At 41.3% G+C, this 26,185-nt stretch overlaps 1 pseudogene; it reads right to left on the bottom strand.

Annotated features, from left to right (window-relative positions):
• Positions 1–1,600: 1,600 nt before the first annotated feature.
• The window catches only part of LOC120023955, a 48,156-nt pseudogene continuing 23,571 nt past the window's right edge, over positions 1,601–26,185 (bottom strand).

The following is a 26,185-nucleotide window of genomic DNA, read 5'->3' as shown; positions in this document are numbered from 1 at the left end:
ATTATATTCTGCACTTGACAACCCTACAGTATTTGTCTCTACAACAGTATTTAAGATTGCGCTATTGGACTGATAATGACCTACCTCTGACAGAGTATACAAAAGCCTGTGCTAAATGTAGAAATCCATAACTTAATTTCAATTGAACTAAATACATCTATAGAATAAACCCTCTGCTAAGCTACCCCCCTATTCAAGCATGAGGGCCGGATGACACAGCGTAATACTGAGAAATCCCCAGTCTGCTGGACTGTATCATGTCGTGTTGATTATTTCTTTGAGGCCTGGATGTAGCTCCATAAATCATTAAGAATTATAATTATGGAACCAGTTTTGATCTAATCAACTCAAATCTCCCATACAGTTTGGACTGTGGCCCAAATGGCACCCTATTCAGTGCACGACTTTATACTGGACTAGAGCCTTATACTGGGACAAAAGTAGTGCACTATGTAGGGCAGTGTTTCCCAAACTCAGTCCTGTGGACCCCAAGGGGTGCACGTTTTGTTGTAACAACACGGTGGTGCAGGACCGACTTTGGGATACCCTGATGGAGGTAATAGGGTGCCATTTGGGATGTGCCTCATATTTCCGTTGGTAACGCTTGGGAATTGATGGGTCCTCCACCACTTCGGGTCTTTCATCTTATGTAAATGTGAGGCATTATTCAAGATGTGATAAAAATAAGAATCAGGGGAAACTGTGGCACTCTAAATAAAACGATTACAACAAGAATAGACCTAACAGAGGGTCTGCATTCATTGACCGAGGAGAATGCATCTGGGTCATGTTCATTACGGCATGCAAATAGAAAATGTTTAGAAACAGAACAGATACTTATTGGATGAGTCAGGTAGTCCCTCCCAGTTGCAGTCGGTTCTCTTCTGGTTGGTGTTGAAGAACCACGACGATTGCATTCTGTTAGTGCATTTTGTATGACACCATAGCACTGTAAAATCTGATCACAAAGGTTTAACACTTTCTACTAGCACAGACTTCTCTGGGGTAAATACAGAGACACGTTTATTCCATTATATGACATGTATTCAGTGTTAGTACAGTACAATAAATTAGAGTAGCTTTACATTGTATCCCACCAGTAACAGAGGTTGTATAGTTATTGTCAAGATGCCATAGAGTAGATCACGTAAGACCTGAAAGGGGAATTCAATCACAGGAATGCTGCTAGATCAAAGACCATATATCAAAAAGGCATAATAATATTCCTTACAAAACTAGGGGGCTTTACTTAAACTCACGTTACAGGCAGGATGGTGCTGTACGTAAAGAAAAAGGGATGCTGTAAAGAAAAAGGTCATTATCAACAAATAATCCCTGCTAGCTCCTGGGGGGGTTCAGCCATACAACACACACAAACAGAATGTCTATAGTTCCAGTCAGGGTTCTGACCCAACTCTCCCCCCCTCATCCTCCCAAAAACCCAGGGTTACATTCACTAGGTACAGAAAGGAGAAAACAGCTTCAAAACTAAAATAAAAAAGGCCCATTCTTATTGGACACATTCAGGCGACGCCTACGTTCAGGTGAGAAAAACACATACAGTGACTTCTCAACGTTTTGAAACATTGCATACTGAACGCTATCCTCCCTTCCCATCAGACCGAGGGTCTCGGTCTTGTTCCAAACACTCCTTCCTGTGTTTCTTGTCATGGTCATAGTCCTTGGAGCCTCTGCTGGTGGAGGGGCTCTTGGAGCCCCCGTGCTGCTTAGCCTCCTCCAAAAACGTGTCCAGACCGAAGGGATCCTCCTCAAACTGGACGGGGCCGTCACGACGAGGACCATGGTCCGTACCAGAGAACTCACGGTCAGGAACAAACCTGGGAGAGGGGAAGGAGAGCGTTAGGATATGTTTTACTGTTTCTGAAACAGTAGACAAAATGCTGCTGCAAAAAAAAATCTTTGTGTTTTGGATCCTTGTAGTAATGACCCATAGAAAGTATATGCAGGGAATATTTTCTTGAATGGTTTATTTATACAGGTATATGTAAATATACAGCTAACTAGATAAATAAATGAGCTTCTACCCCCCAAGCCATAGGACTGCTGAACAGTTCATCAAATGGCTACCTGGACTATTTGCGTCAACCCCCTAATTTTATTTGTATTTATTATCATTTTTTGCACCGACTCTTGCACAGGCTGGATGTACACTCACTGGACCCTAACCACACACACACAACTCTCTTTTTATTATTTATGCATAGTCACTCTACCCCTACCTATATGTCCATCACAGGAGGTTGGTGGCACCTTAATTGGGGAGGATGGGCTCGTGGTAATAGGTGGAGTGGTATCAAATCCATCAAACACATGCCATTCCGTGTACTCCATTCCAGACAATATTATGAGCCTGCCTCCCCTAAGCAGCCTCAACTGATGTATATTACCTCAATTAACCTGTACCCCTGCACATTGACCCGGTACTCCTTGTATATATCCTTATTATTGTCATTTTATATCATCCTTTAGTTTGTTAAGGACCTTTTAAAAACTGCATTGTTGGTTAAGGGCTTGTAAGTAAGCATTTCACTGTAAGGTTTACCTACACCTGTTGTATTCGGCACATGTGACAAATAAAATGTGATTTGATAAAGGACACACTTTAGTAATAAGGGATACAAAGTATATTGAAAGCAGGTCCAATTATCATCCCATCAATGTCATAGAGATGGAAAGAGGCCTCATCTCATCATTGTATCCGTACCACTATGGCGAAAGTGACAGCATGGGCAGCGCCATTGAGGCCCTCAATTTTAAAGTAGTACATTTTCTTATTTTGTGAAAAAAGTATAAAGCTTATGTTGGTGATCCACAGCCTGCAGTGCCTGAATCCTGAACCAAATATTGCGTCATTCATTTATTGTAGCCACTAGATGGCGATGTTAAAGCCATTTACAAACCATTGGACCCAATTGGAAGAAGACAATGCTCTGATCATTGGCTGTTGGTTCCCAACCCATAGGAATCCCCACCGATGACTACTTAAAAAATGGTGGAAGCCCTCAATGGAAATGTCCATGCTAAAATGGGTTAGATCCAAGTTGAGTCCTCTGTCCATCTCTATGGGTCATGAATAAAAAGTCCTAGTTGCCCATTATTTTGGATACCATGTTTAGAGGAGGAGATCTCGTTGACTTTGAAAGAGAGGTCTCAAAAAGGAGCATAGGGGGTTTAACTCTTTATTTTAGGCACTAAACTCAGTTTTTCAACTGGTACCCTGCTACCTTCAGAATAGTCTTGTGAGGCTTGTTGGCGTCCTAGAGTAAAACCAATGCCATCGTGTTCGTGAGACTCTCATCTCTCCATAGGGGGTTCATACTAGTTTGTTGGCCAAACTGTTGGGACGCTACAGAGAATTTAGTGAGAAGACCGATTTCCGGGGTTGTCTCATGGTTTGACAAACACTGCTCTAGCTCTGCCGCCTTTCACGCATATGCGGAAGGGCGACATCGGCAGATGCAGAGGTTTGAGACGCAGCCCATGCAAAAATGTGATATCTAGATAGATATTCTAGGTTAATATAATTAGATTTCCACGGGGACATTGACACTAGGGGGTTAAGACACCATATTGGTGTTTCCTTTATTTTGGCAATTACCTGTATGCATTGATGTGTACTGTTTAGAATGCTGTCCATTGAACTTTCTCGGTGTATCATTTTCCCCATTAGAAATGTGATCGAAACAGGTAGAATGTATCAGTGACGGCAATCTGTCAGATAATAAATACTGTTCTGTAGTGTTTAGAAGGCTATAGTTAGTATCGCATTCCAGCACCAGTCCCTGTTAGTGACCGGGTTATCTGTAGAAAACCCAATAAAGAATCCGAACGAACTGAGAGTGGATTTCAGTAGACATAATGGACCTTAGAGGAGGGATACTACAGATGAAGGGATACTACAGAGGTGTCCAGGTCGTCTCCATACATGTCCTTGTCAGAGCTCTTGGTGGGCCGGTAGATGTTCTGGGCCATGTCTCTGCCACTCCTGAACGGTTGGTCGTACACATTGTACATCTCATCCTCCCCGCCTGCAAAACCGCTGTTCATACCCTTGAGGGGGGGGGGGGGGGGGGGGGCAGTGGTTAAACAAAGAACGTCAGCCAGTGTAACATGTGAGATCTTAAGTCACTCTAGTAGAAACACCACTACAGGAGAACCTCTGACAGCACAGCAGGTGTGTGTGTGTGTGTGTCACCTTGGTCTGGTTGAATAGTCTCTGGTCGTACTGAGCCTCACTGGAGGCTCTAGGGTTGAGCAATGAGCTCACTGACGTCCCTGTCCTGGTCTCTCTGCAGCTTCGCCCTGACGATGGGAATAAATCAAACCAGACGGTTAGTTAAGGAAGAAGGCGAGAGAGAGAGAGACAACATATGGATACGGGAGAGCTTGGTTTTTAGTAGAGCACCCCACCTCTGTAGCTTTGTGTGTGAAATTAGTTGCTGCACCAAACCGCTCACATGGCACATCACTGTCTGCTAACATTATCACAATCCCAACATATCTGCAGATAATCACATCCAGCAGAAGCGACTGCAAGGTTAAGTAGACGCTCTGGGCTAACCGGCTCTTCATAATGAGGCCATTTACAACCAGCAGTCAGGCCTGTCGTTGTAATCAGTGGCCGTCTCCCTATCCTTTCTTCCTACTGCTCTCCCCCCTTCCCCCTGCCATCCTCTGACAGCTCCACTGTAGAGACAGACAACTGGAGCAGAGTAGCCTAATCTCTATGTCTGTCTCTCACCAATTTCCTCTCTCATTTTCTTTGCCTGTCTCCCTCTCGGCCTGTCTCCCTCTCGGCCTGTCTCCCTCTTGCTCTCTGAAGCACTGCAGCTGTAGCAGACAGGACGGTCAGGAGGTCTGGGCTGGGTGCTGCTGTGGCCAGCTGCGTTCCTTCAGCGTTCCTGATGAACCATGAATGATTCAGCAGGGTGTGTGTGTGTGGATGTATGTACCTCTTATCGGGGGCGGCTCGGGAGATGTTCCTGTTGTGCTGTCTCTCTTTCCTCCTGTCATGGCGGATCTCGTCACGCTCTCTGGCCTCACCGTCCTCGCCACCTGCCACAGGAGGGAGAGCGGGAGGGAGAGGTGGCGTAGAAGAAAGAGGATAGAGGATGGAGAGAGGGGAGAGAGAGTTACAGAGTGACGACAGAAAGAGGGGAGGTATGGAGGGTGAGAGCGTGCGAGAGAGAAGGAGCAAGGGTGTTACCAAGCGGCTCACTCACACATAATCAGGACTGACAGCTGAGTAGTCTGCTCTCTGCATGCACAGAGCTACTTGGACAAGATTCTGAGAAAGGTCTCGGGGTTTGTGTTCCTCAATGCCGCATTTGGTTAAACACCGTCAGTATATTTCATTTCAAATATATTGATTGATTTGTCACAGACCACCCACACAACTTTACAACACTTTACACGGGCAGTCCTTGTACAGGAAAACATGACATCACAAACAGGTGACCTGATCCTAGATCTGTGGTTAGGGTCAAGCAGGAAGAGGTTGTGGACTGACCTTTGTCCCCTCTGTGACCTTTGATCCCTGCCCTGCGTTCTCGCGCCATCTGAGCCAGCTCTCGGAGCTTTTCCTCCTTCTCTTTCTGGGCCATCTTCTTCTCCACAGCCTCTCTGGCCTGGATGCAGTAGACACAGAGTTAGTTTACATTCATTTAAATCAACATCACATTATAAACTTTAGGCTACAATCATATATGTGGCTTGGAGGCATATCGGCTTAGACACAGCACAACGAAGAGAAAGAAAACACAGAATCTTAATTTTAGGATGAGAGAATCATTCTAAAGGCTCGAGCCAATATCATACAGAAAAGTAGTCGGCTTTGAAATTGACACAAAGAGATGACCATTCACCCCAAAAAATATATATATATATATTTCAGAGAGGCTCGGAGAAGAAGTCGCTAATCACAGGACAAACATCGGTTCTCAAAACCACAAACAGTGTACCTTTCTGTCAGCAATGTAGAGCGCCTCGGCCAGTTTGGCAAAGCTCTCATTGATGTGAACGGTCTGCAGTCCTCTACCGTCAGCTGCCAGATGCTTGTCCAGAGGGGTGGTGTAACTCTAGAAGACAAACCCAGAACATAGGACTCAACTTTGGGAACACTTTCTATGAAACACACACTCACACATAATTAAGTGGTAATGCCAGAGAAGCCGGTGTTTGGAGGATATACTGGCAAAGGTCTTGTTAGGCTTTATCTCGGACCGGCGAACCGTGCCAAGATATCCCCCAAACACCGGCGTCGAGGGCATTGTCACTTTTAAACAACAGGTTACCAACATATTCAAATAATGACAGACATATTTACATTTTTCATACCATTTCATCCTTCCTCAAGATATAGTCCCGACACAAATCTAGGGTTGCTACCAATGCCGGCTGGATGTTCGTTCTATCGGTTCGGTTGCTAGAGATGCGACCCAGACGTTCAGTCTTTTTGTTCTGCGTCTATGGATGTGACCCAGTCGTTCGTTCTAAATGTTCCATTGCCATACTGGCTTGGCAACGTTCTTATCCCTTGCTTGCTAGCTAACCAACTACAGCTAACTTAGTCACGTCAAAAAGTGCAGCCAGAATAACAGCAAAGTCGCCGCGTTTGCATAAGCTGTTTTCTAGTGACATTTATTTGGATACATCCATAACAATGAGCTAATGAGGCGCTATTTCGCCTGGCACAGAGAATGTGCTCACTCATCAGGACACTGTTGTTCAGAGGAGCTAGCCAACAACACAGCTAACACAATCACTTCAAACTGAGCTGGAAAGACTTCAAACTAGCTGCACTTCGTTTCACTTTTTTTGCATTTTTTAAAAATACATTTAAAAAATATATATATCCATAAAATGATGGCAGCTGATTCATAATTTCGATTGGCTGAGAAACGCTGCCTGTCTGTCTCATCCCCCGAAACTGTTAAGTTAATGAAGTGCCTGGTGGGCTGATGAGACAGAGGATTGATCAGTCAGATGGAACAGAGTAAATAGGCATTTTAACTTCATAGGACTTAGCCAGTGGTAATTTGTGGAATAGACAAAGGCTGGAATGCGCTTTTAACCAATCAACATTCAGGATTAGACCAACCAGCTGTATAATGCCTTATAATAAAAATATAGTGCATTACACAACTTTGCTTTAGGCAGTCATAAAAACCACTAGTCATAGAACACAGGAGTGTACTTACAATGTCAGCAATCCTGACCTCAAACAAACACAACCTCCCATTGAGTCAGTGTCTCCAGAGGGAGAGAGCAGAGTTGGTATACCCTTGCATTCTTCCAGTTTGAGATGCAGGGAGGAATCTTCCTTGACTGTCATCTGGTAGGACAGAGAGAGAAAACGCATCACATCTTTCGCTCAACATTTGCACAGCTAGAGAAGAAAGTACATTTCATTTTGACACAAGGAAAAGGTGTTGAGTTGAGCGGATCCTTTTACACATTATTAAAGTCATAAAAACACTATTGGCAACTTCAAATCTTGAGATCAGTTAAGTCTGTCTGAACCCCAAAAGGTACCTTTCTGCTTGGTGAGTGCATGACAGGTGCAGGAGGGGAGGGAGGTCCACCAGGAATCTTCTTATTGATCCTGGAATAGCAACCTTGACACATCACATCCTAGATGACAAAATAAGCGAGTGTGCTTCTAGCTTTATTTAGGGGATGTGCATGACTCAAGTTATCCTAGCACATAGGCAGGTTGGCTGTTTAGCAACAAAATGGACGAGTGCACAACTATAGGACAAAACAGACGAGGTTGGCTTAGACGGTTGACAACATGTAAGCTATGTTTTGTCTTCAATGTTTATTCACAAAAACAAATACATTTGCACAATAACCACGTGTCGTCTCTCAAATACATTGTTACAGTTGCTTGTTAGCTAGCCAGCGAATTTTCAGTCAAAACAAGACATGGTATCAAGTACAAGATAAAACTAGCTGAAATGAGCCACCTATGATCTCCACATGGCAGCTTCTTGTCATTGTTGCTAGCTATCTGGCCATCCAGAATCACATAACACACTGCCTTCTGCCCCATTGAAGCGTGCGCATCGTTTCCGTGACGTTGTCAGCTAACCGGTCTATAGCAAGATAGTGAAAGTGACAAGCACATACGTTTTAAAGTTTAGTCAGTTATGAGTTTAGTCAGCGACGCTGGTGGGAATGTACTTACTTGACACGTGGAGACTCCATGGGGTCCTTCTGCATCTCCACCATACGGATGGCCCTTTGTTTGGCCCCCGAGTTGAAGGCCACGCCCTGCTGGGACAGAGTGTACCTGGGGAAATGCATGCATACATTACAGCACAGTGTGTGGAGGATGTATTTTCTAAGTATGCCCTAGTGCTCCTGATGCTTTCTATACCGCCCATGATGACAGGATTTATATAGCCTAGTCTTATTATCTAGGGCATTCACTCACTGCTGTACAATGTAGAGAAAAACGGGGCAATTCAAGAGGGTGCTACGAAACTGATGTCAAAACATTGTCATTTTAAAATGACATCGAATTCATCTTTAGATTGTTCTATACAATATTATAACCTTAACGTATTTGACAGTGTTGATGAAATAAGAACGTTCATTTGCTGCGACCGTTGCTAGTTTAGACTGCGCCGCTCCTGGTTGCGTCTCTTCCATATATGGTGTTGTGAGGTGGTACCATTTGGAGGCATTTCCGCTGGTTGGACCAATCAAAATCATTCGCCTACTTGATGGCGTACAAAAACCCTGCACGATGAACCGAAGATTTCACATTTTGATTCATCAGTCCAAAAGACCTCCTTTAGGCCTTCAGTTGTCCGCTGGCGGTGCTTCATGGCCCAGGCAAGTCTCTTTCTTATTTTGCCATCTTAGCAATGGCTTTCTTACTGCCACTCGACCTCTCAAACCTACAGCTCGAAGTCTTCTCTTCACAGTTGAAACAGACTTGCTTAAGTTGACCAGTGTTAAGCTGTGCTTGAAGCGGTTGTCCTGTGAGCCACCTATCACGCAAGCTGTTGACTCTCAGAATCTTGTCTTCCGATTCTGTTGTGGCTTTGGGTCTGCCTTTTGATGGTGTAGGAAACTGTACTCACTGACACCTTGGCAATTTCTCTAAAGGAAAGACCTACACTTTTAAGGGTTATAATGGTCTGTCTTCCTCTGTTAATTGCTTTTTCCCCTTGCCATTATGATAGCAATATACTACTTCCTGCAGTACAATACTGTCCAAATAATGCTTAAGAGGGTGTAGTAACACAGTCTGTTCCAACACTGCTTTTATACAGACAGAGGGTTTGTAAGTAATCAACAAAAGTTGGGACACCCGTAGGAACTGTTAGCATCAACTTTCAAGGCTTAATTTACTTCCATTGCTGCAGAACAGCGGTAAGTTGTTGACCCATTACTTGTTTCCTGAAAAAGGCCCTTTTTCACAACTCTGGAATCTACATAATCTTTCAGTTTTCGGTAACCTAAACTTTTTTTTAAACCCCTGGCAGTTTACCGCTTACCTTTGTACCATTTCAGGTTATTCACTGGACTTAAACTGCTTAAAATGTAGAAAATAGTTGAAAATAAAGAAAAACCCTTGAATGAGTAGCTTCAAATAAAGGTGTAGGTGTATAAAATCAAGCACACAGCCATGCAATCTCCATATACAAACATTAGCAGTAAAATGGCCTTAATAAAGAACTCAGACTTTCAACGTGGCACCGTCATAGTATGCCACCTTTCCAACATGTCAGTTCGCCAAATTTCTGCCTTGCTAGAGCTTCCCCGGTCAAATGTAAGTACTGTTATTGTGAAGTGGAAACTTCTAGGAGCAACAACGGCTCAGCCACAAAGTCGTAAGCCACACAAGTTCACAGAACGGGACTGCCGAGTGCTGAAGCGCGTAAAAATCCTCTGTCCTTGGTTGCAACACTCACTACCGAGTTCCAAACTGCCTCTGGAAGCAACGTCAGCACAAGTACTGTTCGTCGGGAGCTTCATGAAATGGGTTTCCATGGCCGAGCAGCCGTAGTACACAAGCCTGCTCAATGCCTAGCATCGGCTGGAGTGGTGTGAAGCTTGCCGCCATTGGACTCTGGAGCAGTGGAAACACGTTCTATGGAGTGATGAATCACGCTTCACCATCTGGCAGTGCAACGGACTAATCTGGGTTTGGCGGATGCCAGGAAAGTTTGGTGGAGGAGGAATAATGGTCTGGGGCTGTTTTTCATGGTTCAGGCTAGGCACCTTAGTTCCAGTGAAGGGAAATCTTAACGCTACAGCATACAATGACAATCTAGACCATTCTGTGCTTCCAACTTTGTGGCAACAGTTTGGGGAAGTCCCTTTCCTGTTTCAGCATAACAATGCCCCCATGCACAAAGAGAAATCCATACAGAAATGGTTTGTCGAGATCGGTGTGGAAGAACTTGACTGGCCTGCACAGAGCCCTGACCTCAACCCCATCGAACACCTTTGGGATGAATTGGAACGCCAACTGTGAGCCAGGCCTAATCACCAACATCAGTGCCTGACCTCACTAATACTCTTGTGGAGTTGTCCCTGCAGCAATGTTCCAACATCTAGTGGAAAGCCTTCCCAGATGAGAGGAAGCTGTTATAGCAGAAAAAGGGGGACCAACTCCATATTAATGCCCATGATTTTGGAATGCGACGTTCGACGAGCACATGTCCACATACTTTTGGTCATGTAGTGTAAATATATATTTAGTATTGTATTCAGCGGATTTCATTTAGAAAAAGCCCATATTTTAACTCACGAACCGGCAGTCACTAGTTAGCTTTTCAGTTGACGTTAGTGCTGTTCTGCTGCGGAGCAGTGCCAGAGTTCTATTGAGCATTGACCACTTTTTGATCATGCACGTGATGACATTCCATTCACTCTAAACCTGCTAAATTCAAAGAGTAAATCGTTGGTAACGTTTGGAACCATATAATGTAGAGACATGGGGTTTGGACTATTGTTTTTCTAACAAAATGTTCTATTGAATGGACATATTTGTATAAAGCTTGAATGAATTAAGCATTTTATGGGTGAACACCCTATATTATCTTCCATTTTGAAAAGGGAGAAACTCATAAACAACAGTTGGCATCATCCATCACATTCAAAAACCGTACCTGATGTACTGTGCCGGGGCCCGTTTGTCAGCTGCCCTCACAGGCATAGCTGCAGCTATCTTCTGAGAGACCTGCTTCATCAGAGCATCGCGGGTCTTCTCCGTCAGCTCTTTGACAGCCTCCTCGTCAGGCTTCTGCAACTCTGGGGCATAGTCGCTCAGCACTTCCTTAGGAAGCAGGTCTGAGTACTTACTGAAAATCACCTGCACAGGGAGAACAGAGGAGACAGCTGAATATATAGAAACTGAACTGTACACAGGTCCTCCGTGACAGTAGTTATTCAAATGATGGCTCTCTGTTTAATACAGGATCGTGGCAAGAAACAGCTTTGTTTACTTGGTATCTAGATGACAATAACAAAAACATAACTATGGTGGGTCACAGCACAGGAAAGAGTCTGGAGACCACTGCTCTATAAAATAAACATGTGGGCACAGCGATTCATAGGCAATTTCATGGTCCCGTGTGGCTCAGTTGGTAATGCATGACGCTTGCAATGCCAGGGTTGTGGGTTCAATTCCCACGGGGGACCAGTACGAAAAAGGTATGAAAATGTATGCACTCAGTACTGTAATGTAAATAATGTAAAATAAATCCACATGAAAAGGACCCATGGATTTACATTAGACTCATATGAGAATGTCTCGTACGTACAACTACATTGTAGATTTAGGCAGACCAGCTGGATATCTATTAATATTCTTACCTTGCCCTGTCCGGCGATGGCGTCGTATTTGATCTTGCCCTCACCGTCCACCTGTACAGCCAGGGCGTTGGAGCGTTTCTTCTTCCTTCCCATCTCCAGAGGGAACTGGGCCACGTGGATCTCAGGGAACGCAACGCCATCTCAAATGTCCGACAACACAAGGAAGGTTGTTATCACTGAGAGACTAGTAGTAAGAAGCAATGTGCAGATGTACCCGTTTCCACTGTTCTACAACACAGGGGAGTCCAACACACAAACTGAGAGGAAAAAGCTATATCCCATGATATCGCCTCTCTGAACATTCAGGGCGTCATTTCTAACACAACACCAACAGTAACACAGCTTCATTGAATCAATTAAACTGGGTAGGGAGTAAAGCTTAGTACTTCCAGAGAGCGGGGCACCCAGCTCTTCCTGTAGCCGTAGGGAGGGGGTTCTCTGCGGGAGGAGACGAGGGCGGTGGAGTGGAACCTCTGTGCCCGGCCCCTCTCCTCGGACTCCAGCTGGTCCTGGGACAACTGAATCGGCGCCGGTAGGGAGCTGCAGGCAAAAAACAAAATTGTAATTCTTCTTGCACCATTAGCTAGGATTTCCACTTCCAACATCTCGACTGTAAACAAGGCCATCTAACCTTAGGATAACGTAGTTAACCTTACTTACGTAGTTACAGTAGCGTACGTGGGCGGTGCATGTGCTAGCTGCAAATGCTTGTTTTGAAACACAACATAAGCTTTTGTGTTCGCAGTAGTAACGTACAGGTACTAATAAACCTGACCTCGATACAATACCTAGCTAAACACCAAAACAAGAAACTGGTGAAGGAGACCAGCTAAGGTTAGCTTGCTAGCTAAGTGAGTAACTAACTAACGTTAGGGCTAGGCCAGGACTCGTCTCAGGAGTTAGCCATAGCTAGCTATAAGCTAACGAACAAAACATCGATTTCAAAGCAATAATATGGCAGTAAAACCTTAGTAACGTTACATAATCTTAACTTCTTATGGCTGCAGGGGCAGTATTGAGTAGCTTGGATGAAAAGGTGCCCAGAGGTGCCCAGAGTAAACTGCCTGCTCCTCAGTCCCAATTGCTAATATATGCATATTATTATTAGTATTGGATAGAAAACACTCTGAAGTTTTTAAAACTGTTTGAATGATGTCTGTGAGTATAACATAACTCATATGGCAGGCAAAAACCTGAGAAAAAAATCCAACCAGGAAGTGGGAAATCTGAGGTTTGTAGGTTTTCAACTCATCGCCTATCGAATACACAGTGGGATATGGGTCAGTTTGCACTTCCTACGGCTTCCACTAGATGTCAACAGTCTGACCATGCGTGTTCACATGAGAGGGAGCTCTGTTCCATCGCACTTCTGAAGACAATGGAATTCTCCGGATGGAACATTATTGAAGATTTATGTTAAAAACATCCTAAAGATTGATTCAATACATCGTTTGACATGTTTCTACTGACTGTTACGGAACTTTTTGACATTTCGTCTGCTTTTAGTGAACGCGCTTCGTGACTTTGGATTTGTTTACCAAACACGCTAACAAAGTAGCTCTTTGGAAATAAATGATGGACATTACCGAACAAAATGAACATTTCTTGTGGAAGTGGGAGTCCTGGGAGTGCATCTCGACGAAGATCAGCAAAGCTAAGTGAAGATTTATAATGCTATATATGACCTTTGTTGACGCCACAATTTGGCGGGTAACTGTATGGCTTCCTTTTGTGGCTGAACGCTGTTCTCAGATGATTGAATATTGTGCTTTTGCCGTAAAGCTTTTTTGAAATCTGACACAGCGGTTTCATTAAGAACAAGTTTATCTTTAATTCTATGTAAAACATGTATCTTTCATCAAAGTTTATGATGAGTATTTCTGTTATTTGATGTGGCTCTCTGCAATTTCTCAGGATATTTTGGAGGCATTTCTGAACATGGCGCCAATGTAAATTGAGGTTTTTGGATATAAATATGAACTTTATCGTAAAAAACATATATGTATTGTGTAACATCAAGTCATATGAGTGTCATCTGATGAAGATCATCAAAGGTTAGTGATTCATTTTATCTCTATTTCTGCTCTTTGTGACTCCTGTCTTTGGCTGGAAAAATGGCTGTGTTTTTCTGTGATTTTGCGGTGAACTAACATAATCGTTTGTGGTGCTTTCGCTGTAAAGCCTTTTTGAAAACGGACACTGTGGGGGGATTAACAAGAAGTGTATCTTTAAAATGGTGTGAAATACTTGTATGCTTGAGGAATTTTAATTATGAGATTTCTGTTGTTTGAATTTGGCGCCCTGCACTTTCACTGGCTGTTGTCATATCGATCCCGTTAACGGGATTGCAGCCATAAGAAGGTTTAACATGACATTTTATCACTTAAACGTCTGATTGGAATTGTTTTACATTCTGTAAAATAAATCTGGCCTTTCCACAACACTCACCTCATAAGCGACATTCTTGTTTATTCCACAATGTCTATGGTCTTGCGATGTTGGCTTCGACATTTTTCTGAAAAGGGCGAGGAAGAGGGTCGAAGTGAGAGGTTTCACTCTCAAATCACATTGTATTTGTCACCTGCTTCGTAAACAGCAGGTGTAGACTAACAGTGAAACGCTTACTCAAGGGTCCTTTTCCAACAATGCAGAGTTTAAGATAAAGATAAAATAAGAATACAAATAGTGACACAAGGAATACATATACAGTGAATAAAGAATAACGATAAAGAGTCGTGCCCTCTTCACAACTGTGTGGGTATGGACCATGTTAATTCCTTAGTTATGTGGACACACATGAACTTGAAGCTCTTGACCCGCTTCAGTACAGCCCCATCGATGTGGATGGGGGCGTGCTTGCCCATTAGTTTTCTGTAGTCCACGATCAGCTCCTTTGTCTTGTTGACATTGAGGAAGAGGTTGTTGTTCTTGAACCATACTGCCAGGTCTGTGGCCACTTCCCTCTAGACTGCTTCATCATCGTCGGTGATCAGTCCTACCACCGTTGTGTCGTCAGCAAACTTGATGATGGTGTTGGAGTCGTGCGCGGCCACACAGTCGTGGGTGAACAGAGAGTAAAGAAGGGGACTAAGCACACACCCCTGAGTGGGGTCTTACACACATCGGCTACAGAGAGCAAGATCACACAGTCGTCCGCAACATCTGGTACTCTCATGCATGGTTCAGTGTTGCTTGCCTCGAAGTGAGCATTTAGCTTGTCTGTTAGGCTCACGCCACTGGGCAGCTCGTGGCTGGTTTCTTTGTAATCCATGACAGTTTGCAAGCCATGCCACATCCATCCTGTCAGAGCCGGCGTAGTAGGGTTCAATCTTAGTCCTGTATTAACGCTTTGCCTGTTTGATGGCTCGCCGGAGGTCATAGCCATCAAACAGCATCGCCAAAATCTATCCAAAATATGTGCTTATTTTGGACCTAAGCTTGCCACCTGCCTTCCCACCTTTGGGACAATGACTCCCGTTGTTAGGGCGGAGACTTGAGCATCTCGTCATTATACATATACACTTGGATAAAGCCAATTTTGACTTTGTGGCTGTAAAATGTGTAAAATGTTAGTGGAAAATGTTGTATGGGAGAGTAGGGGTGTGTGGAAAGGAGTGGATGTGTCGAAAGGAAAATAGTGGGCGTGTGGAAAGGAGTGGTTGTGTTGAATGCGCTCTGCTATAGATTAGATGGTTTTGATTGAGCTGTTTTTTTCTTTTACGTTGAGCTACCAGAGGATGAGTCTGAGGATGACTCTGCCAGAGGATGAGTCTGAGACGTATTTCACTGTATATTTTCAGTTATATAGTTATATGTTTTATTTTTTATTAAAAGTGCTGATGTAACTCTACCTACATGTACATATTACCTCAATTACCTCGACTAACCGGTGCCCATTGACTCTGTACCGGTACCCCCTGTATATAAAAATGTTATTTTACTGCTGCTGTTTAATTATTTGTTACTTTTATTTTCTATTTTCTACTTATCTATTTTTTACTCAACACTTTTTTCCCCTTAACTTCTTAAAGCATTGTTGGTTAAGGGCTTGTAAGCAAGCATTTCACAAGTTGATTTGATGATGGCTGCAGTGTTGCTTCTTCATGCGTTTTATGCGTGTGCTTACAATGACTTGGCTACTCGGTAACTTGTCAAGCGGGAGCGAAGGGCACAGTGTTGTTGCCATCCATGCCTTCCCCATTGAGTAGTAGACTGTATGTTTGTATCAAGGTTACATCTACAGTATGGTTATCAATATGGGGTTATTTTTTTGGTGTAGGCTGCTATCCTACTTGAAATAAAATCATGGGAGGGAAAAATGCTACTCCACTGCTAATGGCCCAGCAAAGACAATTCAGGTGAGGAGCCCCTGCACCAAAGCAGCAAAGCAACTCGCACCAAACATTTAAGACTAGCTAGCACATTAATCTGTGATCACCAAGGATGTCCAAGGTGAAATAGCCATTTTGCTTATGAAATCTATCGATAGGCTATTAGATGTAAAATATATAGGGTGAAGTCAGAAAAAGAGGAACCTCCTTTTTTTAGGCCTAGCTTTCCACATTGTTGTAACTGCCTCAAAATGACCCGAATTAGGCTATTGAGAAGATGGCAGAAAGAGCATTGATGACCCAAAAGATAAATGCTGCCTTGTCTCATTCATCTCCCTGTCACTCATCCTCTATCCTCTGACAGTGTTATTTCTCCAAACCCTGTCAGCTCACATCCATCACAGCATTTCCACATCAGATCAAACTTCATTAGGTGTCCATTCGCCAATAGGAAGACACAATAAAGACCAAAATAGCAATAGCCTAAGTGCCTCTTCAATACTGTTGACCTTTGTGTAGGCCTTTTCTAATACTTCCACCGAATGGAAATCCCTCCTTCAGACTTTCTTCTATAAGATATGTATTGTATTAATACATAACAGTGGGTCACATCCCATGTGGAAAATATATAGAATAATGTATTAACAAGGTTCTTAACCTCTACTTCATCACCATCCCTGATCCGGGAGCATCCTCATCAGTAAAAAAGCTGACTAGCATAGCCTAGCATAGCGCCACAAGTAAATACTAGCATATAAATATCATGAAATCACAAGTCCAATACAGCAAATGAAAGATACACATCTTGTGAATCCAGCCATCATGTCCGATTTTTAAAATGTTTTACAGCGAAAACACAATATGTATTTCTATTAGCTAACCACAATAGCAAAAGACTCAACCGCATATTTTCACCATTTTTTTACCGCATAGGTAGCTATCACAAAACCGACCAAATAGAGATATAATTAGTCTCTAACCAAGAAACAACTTCATCAGATGACAGTCTTATAACATGTTATACAATAAATCTATGTTTTGTTCGAAAATGTGCATATTTGAGGTATAAATCATAGTTTTAAATTGCAGCTACAATCACAAATAGCACCGAAGCAGCAAGAATAATTACAGAGAGCAACGTGAAATACCTAAATACTCATCATAAAACATTTATGAAAAATACATGGTGTACAGCAAATGAAAGATAAACATCTTGTGAATCCAGCCAATATTTCAGATTTTTTAAGTGTTTTACAGCGAAAACACAATATAGCATTATATTAGCTTACCACAATAGCCAAACACACAACCGCATTCATTCACCGCAAAGGTAGCGATCGCAAAAAAACAGCAAAATATATAAAATTAATCACTAACCTTGACCAACTTCATCAGATGACAGTCCTATAACATCAGGTTATACAATACACTTATGTTTTGTTCGAAAATGTGCATATTTTGAGCTGCAAACCGTGGTTATACATTGTGAATATGTAGCATCGATTCACCAGAATCTCCGGAGAAATTTTGGACAGTCACCTAATCTAATCAAAGAACTCATCATAAACTTTACTAAAAAATACATGTTGGACAGCAAATGAAAGATACACTAGTTCTTAATGCAATCGCCGTGTTAGATTTTTAAAAATAACTTTACCATAACAAACACCTTACGTTATAGCGAGACAGCACCCGCAAAAAGGAAGGAAAATACGACTAAACATTTTCCACAGAAATACGAAATAACATCATAAATGGTTCTTACTTTTGCTGAGCTCCCATCAGAATCTTGTACAAGGAGTCCTTTGTCCAGAATAAATCATTGTTTGGTTTTAGAATGTCCTCTTCTCCTGTCGAATTAGCAACCTTAGCTAGCCAAGTGGCGCGAAGATGTCCATCTTCACCTAACGCAGAGAACGGAAAACTCCAAAACTCCCGATAAACGTTGAATAATCTGATAAAACTATATTGAAAAAACTATGATATTATCACATGTATCAAATAAAATCAAAGCCGGAGATATTAGCCGTCTATACTGAACGCTTTTCAGAAGCCAATGCTGATGTCCTTCCCGCGCCTTGGTAGACAAAGGAAATAGTGGTCACGTCATTCCAAGAGCTCTTGTTCGACCTCAGATCAAGCTAGACACCTCATTCCACCTCCCACTGCCTGTTGACATCTAGTGGAAGGCGTATGAAGTGCATGTATATCCATAGATTTCAAGCAAATGAATAGGAAGGCCCTGGAACAGAGCCTCGATTTCAGATTTTTCACTTCCTGTCAGGAAGTATGCTGCTAAATGAGTTCTGTTTTACTCACAGATATAATTCAAACGGTTTTAGAAACTTGAGAGTGTTTTCTATCCAATAGTAATGATAATATGCATATTGTACGATCTAGAATAGAGTACGAGGCAGTTTAATTTGGGCACGATTTTTTACAAAGTGAAAACAGCGCCCCCATATTGACAAGAAGTTTTTAAGTGTTCTATCTGGAACTTGTAAGTGATACACATGGCAGCAAATACACTTACACGATTCATTGAAGATTCTTGTAATATCCAACTTATATGTTGCATGTATTGTATAAAAAACATACAAGAGACATGTAAACTAATCCTTCTAAAGTTTCAAATACCATATCTATGTAGGAAAATGACCTCAATCATGTATTCAAATGTGTTTTACCACATACATGTACTGTATATGTTAACACATACAGTGCCTTCGGAAATTATTCAGACCCCTTGACTTTTTCCAAATTTTGTTATGTTCCAGCCTTATTCTAAAATGGATTAAATATAACAATTTCCTCAGAAAAATACATACAATACCACATAATAATAAAGGAAAAATAGGTTTTTGGGAATGTTTGTAAATTTATTAAAAAACTTATTTACATAAGTATTCATACCCTTTGCTATGAGACTCTAAATTCAGCTCAGGTGCAACCTGTTTCCATTGATCATCCTTGAGATGTTTCTTCAACTTGTTTGGAGTCAACCTGTGGTAAATTCAATTGATTGGACATGATTTGGAAAGGCTCAAATAATTTTTGGAAAGGCTTAATCCATTTTTGAATAAGGCTGTAACGTAACAACATTTGGAAAAAGTAAAGAGGTCTGAATACTTTTCGAATGCACTGTACATGCTTCACTGTTTTTCCTCTTCCTAGACCTGTTGGGGAAGGAGAAAACTCCTGTTTTATTTGTCCAATGTTGCATTTAAGTGAGTGAAAAATGAAAATGGTTGCAAATGCCAGAGCCCACGTGTGTCTGCGAGCAGGAGTTCTGACATACTGTAGAGAGCTTTCAATTTTGTGCAGGAATGGGATGTACATATAGTTTATTTATCATCCTATCATAATGGATCGGTCCCCAAACCTATTTTTTAATACTATATCTCTTGACACATTGATGAAAATAATCATGGTCTCTATACCTTCAAGCTGCATAGTTGGACCCTATTCCAACTAAACTCCTGAAAGAGCTGCTTCCTGTGCTTGGCCCTCCTATGTTGAACATAATAAACGGCTCTCTATCCACCGGATGTGTACCAAACTTACTGAAAGTGGCAGTAATATAGCCTCTCTTGAAAAAGCCAAACCTTGACCCAGAAAATATAAAAAACTATTGGCCTATATTGAATGTCCCATTCCTCTAAAAAATGTTGAAAAAGCTGTTACGCAGCAACTCACTGCCTTCCTGAAGACAAACAATGTATATTAAATGCTTCAGTCTGGTTTTAGACCCCATCATAGAACTGGTAAATGACCATTTAATGGCGTCAGACCGAGGCTCTGCATCTGTCCTCGTGCTCCTAGACCTTAGTGCTGCTTTTGATACCATCGATCACCACATTCTATTGGAGAGACTGGAAACCCAAATTGGTCTACACGGACAAGTTCTGCCCTGGTTTAGATCTTATCTGTCGGAAAGATATCTGTTTATCTCTGTAGATGGTTTGTCCTTTGACAAATCAACTGTACATTTTGGTGTTCCTCAAGGCTCTGTTTTAGGACCACTATTGTTTTCACTATATATTTTACCTCTTGGTGATGTAATTCGGAAACATAATGTTAACTTTCAAGGGGTAAATATAAAGATCCAGTCCATTTAAAAAAATGGAGACCCCTTACACTTCAGTGTTGTGACGCAAACTTATAGGAAAATGCATAGTGCAAATAATTAAAAAGGGATTGTCAGATATTATTCATCTTAATCAGACAGTTTTTTTTAAATGGATGGAGATAATATAAATGGATGGAGATAATATAATACAAGTCCTGGAAACAATAGAACACTATAACAAATCTGGGAAACCAGGCCTGGTATTCATGGCTGACTTTGAAAATGCTTTTGATTAAGTACGACTGGAATTTCTACATAAATGCCTGGAATATTTCAACGTTGGAGAATCTCTTTATTTAAAGCTATGTATAGTAACCTGTCATGACTCTCCTGTGAAGATCCGAAGGATCAGGTTACAGTGGGTCAGCTCTACAGCACCATCTCTTATAGATCCTCTATAAGGCGGTGGAGGGATCCAAATTATGTATTTAAAAGAAAACATGAATCATCAGCGTACAATGACACCTTTGTTTTTAAGCCGTCGATTTCTAGCCCCTTGATATTATTGTTGGATCTAAATTTAATAGCTTACATTTCAATGGGCTTAATAAATAGATATGCAAATAGTGGACAACCTTGTTTTACTCCTCTTGACGGTTTAATACCATCTGAGAAGTAGCCATTATTTACTATTTTACACCTAGGGTTTGTCGTGTCTTTGCTGTCATTAATGTGATGATGATTATTTTATGAAATCAATTTAACTACATTTAATTATTTCAAAATACAATTAATCATATAACAATTAATTAAAATCAAATCAAATCAAATTGTATTTGTCACATACACATGGTTAGCAGATGTTAATGCGAGTGTAGCGAAATGCTTGTGCTTCTAGTTCCGACAATGCAGTAATAACCAACGAGTAATCTAACCTAACAATTCCACAACTACTACCTTATACACACAAGTGTAAAGGGATAAAGAATATGTACATAAAGATATATGAATGCGTGATGGTACAGAACGGCATAGGCAAGATGCAGTAGATGGTATCGAGTACAGTATATACATATGAGATGAGTAATGTAGGGTATGTAAACATAAAAGTGCATAGTTTATTAAGTAGTAAGTAGTAATCTTGGGGCATCACTCTCTGTACCAGAGAGGTTTATTTAACCTCTCTGGTACAAGTGGGAGCGTCCCACCTCGACAACAGCCAGTGAAAGTGCAGGGCGCCAAATTCAAAACAACAGAAATCCCATAATTAAAATTCCTCAAACATACAAGTATTATACACCATTTTAAAGATAAACTTCTTGTAAATCCAACCACAGTGTCCGATTTCAAATAGGCTTTATGGCAAAAAGCACACCAAACGATTATGTTAGGTCAGCGCCTAGTCACAGAAAACCATACAGCCATTTTCAAGGAGAGGTGTCACAAAAGTCAGAAATAGCATTAAAATTAATTACTTACCTTTGATGAACTTCATCTGGTGGCACTCCCAGGTCTCCATGTTCGACAATAATGTTCGTTTTGTTCGATAATGTCCCTCTTTATGACCAAAAACCTCCTTTTTGTTCGCGCGTTTTGTCCAGTAATCCGAATGCACAAGGCGCGTGACCTAAGTCCAGACAAAAAGTTTTTAAATGTGCAATAAAAGTTAGTAGAAACATGCCAAACGATGTTTAAAATCAATCCTCCGGTTGTTTTTGTCATAAATAATCAATAATATTTCAACCGGACTAATTATATGCATATCCTAGCTTTTGGGCCTGAGTAGCAGGCAGTTTAATTTGGGCACGCTTTTCATCCAAAATTCCGAATGCTGCCCCCTACCCTAGTGAAGTTAACGAGTTACCTTTTTCATAATTAACTCTAAAATATATAAAGATCTCTTACATTTCATTAATTCATTGTTACCTTCTATCAGTCTCATTCTGAATGTCGCAAAACTCTTGGATATCCGCACGAACCCTAGCTTAAATGATGACTCAGCGATATACAAATTGGCTTAATTATTTATTTACTAACTAACTAAATAATCACACAGAATGACATAAACACACAAACAGGATAGCTTACACTTTGATTACTACACAATGCAATGAAAAGTCCCTAGTGGACTAACCCGATATGACGGCTTGATAGACAATGGAAAGGGCTGGGGACAGATAAAGAGCGGGAAAGACAGAATGGACCCACTACATACAGTTGGTAACTTTGCTCATGGAATTGTTAATACGTCAGACATACCAATGGCCGTTTGATAGGAAAATTGTCTTTAGAATGGATCTTTCAGAGTACCACCCGGTGGTTCTTGGTCGACTAAAGTAATTAAACAGCTGCAGACTGAATGTTCCTGTGTAGTCTTCATCTTCTTCACTCGAGAAAGTTTCAGAGTTTCTAACCATTTTGTACCTTTCAGCTCATGCTGTCCGTGTACTGGTCTTGTAGAGTCTAACCATTCATGACGCCCGGCTCACTCCGCCTGCTTGGTCTCTAGTTTTAAACCATTTCTCAGCCATGTAGCCACCGCTTCACGCTGTCTGGTTTATAGAGATTTTCTTCTTCTCTATTGAAAGTTTCAGAGTGTCTAAACATTTCGTACCTTCCAGCTCACGCTGTCGGTCCTGTTGGTCTAATGTAAATTTCGTCACGGGTCCTTTTACGCACTCTGGAAAAAGGGGGCATTCCATGATGCCAACATAATGTCTGTGCTCATGTGGGTGTGGTCACTGACTGGTAAAGACTTTATATGAAAAACAATTCTTTCATTTAGAAGGCTATCACATTTCATCTTCTCACAAATAGTTTCATATTTAATCATTAAAGTTCCCCAACACTTGGATGTGAACCTGACAGCTGGGAAATATACACATTCAGAGACACAGTTATGTTGTTACACTGTCCTTAGTTACATCACAAATTAGTAACAAATTCGACAGGATTGTTCTTTAACCTGTTTGGGCTGCAGGGGGAGTATTGAGTAGCCAGATAAAAGGTGCCCATTTCAAACGGCCTCGTACTCAATTCTTGCTCGTACAATATGCATATTATTATTACTATTGGATAGAAAACACTCTCTAGTTTCTAAAACCGTTTGAATTATATCTGTGAGTCAAACAGAACTAATTTGGCACAAACTTCCTGACCAGGAAGTGGAAAATCTGAAATCGATGCTCTGTTCTACTCCCTGCCTATACATGGGCATGATACGTAAGAGTCTACGTGCACTTCATACACCTTCCCCTGGATGTCAAGAGGCGGTGAGAGAAGAAATTTCGTGTTTATCTTGGTCTGAGGTGGAATAAAAGCTCTTTGTATGACGTGACCGTCCATTTTCTGTTTTCTGGAGCGCGCGAAAGGGGACATGGATTTGCCTTCTGTTTAGCTGTCGTTATGGACGACTAATATCTCCGGCTATGATTTTATTTGATACATGTGACCATATCATCGTAAAGTATGTTTTTTCAATATAGTTTCATCAGATTATTGAAAATTTTTTGGGAGTTTTGCCGTGTTCCGTTCTCTTCCGTTTGTTGACTTGGAGAGCTTTGTGCCACTTGGCAAGTGCGCGTGCTAAATCGAGAGGGAAAATGAACGTTTTAAATCCAAACAACGACTGTTCTTGACAAAGGACACCTTCTACAACATTCTGATGGAAGATCACCAAAAGTAAGAAACATTTTATGATGCTAATTCATATATCTGTCGTGCATGTGAATTAGTCGTGGGCGCCCAACTTTGGGGTACTCAGCTATACCGAAGCTGGATGTCGTAATGAAGTTATTTTTTAGAATTCTAACACTGCGATTTCATTAAGAACTAATGGATCTATCATTTCCTATACAACATGTATTTTTTACTTATGTTTATGAATAGCTATTTGGTCAGAATATGTGTGTCAGAAAACGTGTCAGAAAAATATCGTTGCTGTTTAGACGTTGTGGGAAAAAGATGCTACGTTAGCACAATGTGTAACCACTGATTTCAGCTCTAAATATGCACATTTTCGAACAAAACATAAGTGTATGTATAACCTGATGTTATAGGACTGTCATCTGATGAAGAAAATCAAGGTTAGTCAAAAATTATATATCTTTTGCTTGTTTGTTACGATCGCTAACTTTTGCTACTGGGAAATTGCTTGTGTTTTTGGCTATTGTGGTAAGCTAATATAACGCTCTATTGTGTTTTCGCTGTAAAACACTTGATAAATCGGAAATATTGTCTGGAATCACAAGATGCCTGTCTTTCAATTGCTGTACACTATGTATTTTTCAGAAATGTTTTATGATGAGTATTTAGTTATTTGGCGTTGGTGTCTGTAATTATTCTGTCTGCTTTCGGTGCAATTTCTGATTGTAGCTGCAATGTAAACTATGATTTATACCTGAAATATGCACATTTTTCTAACAAAACATATGCTATACAATAAATATGTTATCAGACTGTCATCTGATGAAGTTGTTTCTTGGTTAGTGGCTATTTATATCTTTATTTGGTCGAATTTGTGATAGCTACTGATGGAGTAAAAAACTGATGGAGTAATAAAAGTGGTGTCTTTTGCGAACGTGGTTAGCTAATAGATTTACATATTGTGTCTTCCATGTAAAACATTTAAAAAATCGGACATGTTGGCTGGATTCACAAGATGTGTACCTTTCATATGCTGTATTGGACTTGTTAATGTGTGAAAGTTAAATATTTAAAAAAAATATCTTTTGAATTTCGCGCCCTGCACTTTGAGCTGGCTGTTGTCATAAGTGTACCGGTGTCGGGCTGCAGCCATAAGAAGTTTTTAAGTACCCACGGACCATTCCAACTGTTTGGATTACAGAAATATTGTTTCATTATTCAACCTTTTGATGTCACAGTACTACAAAATCTCTCTCTGTTGTAACAAAGGGATGTTTCACTTCCCTTTCATTGTGTGGGAGAGAGAGCTCCTTCAGGTATTTACGACCGTCATAAAACAGCCAACTTCACCCCTCTTCCCCTCTGCGGGAGAGAGATGGTGCTGTAGAGCTGACCCACTGTAACCTGATCCTTCGGATCTTCACAGGAGAGTCATGACAGGTTACTATACATAACTTTAAATAAAGAGATTCTCCAACGTTGAAATATTCCAGGCATTTATGTAGAAATTCCAGTCGTACTTAATCAAAAGTATTTTCAAAGTCAGCCATGAATACCAGGCCTGGTTTCCCAGATTTGTTATAGTGTTCTATTGTTTCCAGGACTTGTATTATATCATCTCCATCCATTTATATTATCTCCATCCATTTTTAAAAAACTGTCTGATTAGGATGAATAATATCTGACAATCCCTTTTTAATTATTTATGCTATGCATTTTCCTATAAGTTTGCGTCACAACACTGAAGTGTAAGGGGTCTCCATTTTTTTTAAATGAACTGGATCTTTATATTTACCCCTTGGGTCCTGTTTCAGTAATAATTAAATCTGTCACACCCTGATCTGTTTCACCTGTCCTCGTTATTGTCTCCACCCCCTCCAGGTGTCGCTTGTTTTCCCCAGTGTATTTATCCCTGTGTTTCCTGTCTCTCTGTGCCAGTTTGGCTTGTATGTCCAAGCCTACCAGTGTCTTTTCCTGTTTTTTCTGCCTTGCCTTTTCTCCTTTTCTAGTCCTCACGGTTTTGACCCTTGTCTGTTCTGGACTCTGCCTGACCATTCTGCCTGCCCTGACCTCCAGCCTGCCTGCCACTCTGTACCTCCTGGACTCTGATCTGGTTATGACCTTTTGCCTGTCCACGACCATTCTCTTGCCTATTCCCTTTGGATTTATTAAACATCTTAAACTCCAACCATCTACCTCCTGTCTGCATTTGGGTCTCACCTAGTGTCATGATATACATCAGACCACCTTGTTGAGTATCTAATAATATACCATTTTTATAGGA

Source organism: Salvelinus namaycush, chromosome 29, assembly GCF_016432855.1.
Source record: "Salvelinus namaycush isolate Seneca chromosome 29, SaNama_1.0, whole genome shotgun sequence".
Taxonomy (NCBI): Eukaryota; Metazoa; Chordata; class Actinopteri; order Salmoniformes; family Salmonidae; genus Salvelinus; species Salvelinus namaycush.
The sequence above is the reverse complement of the archived record's forward strand: the minus strand, read 5'-3'. Positions and strand labels throughout refer to the sequence as shown.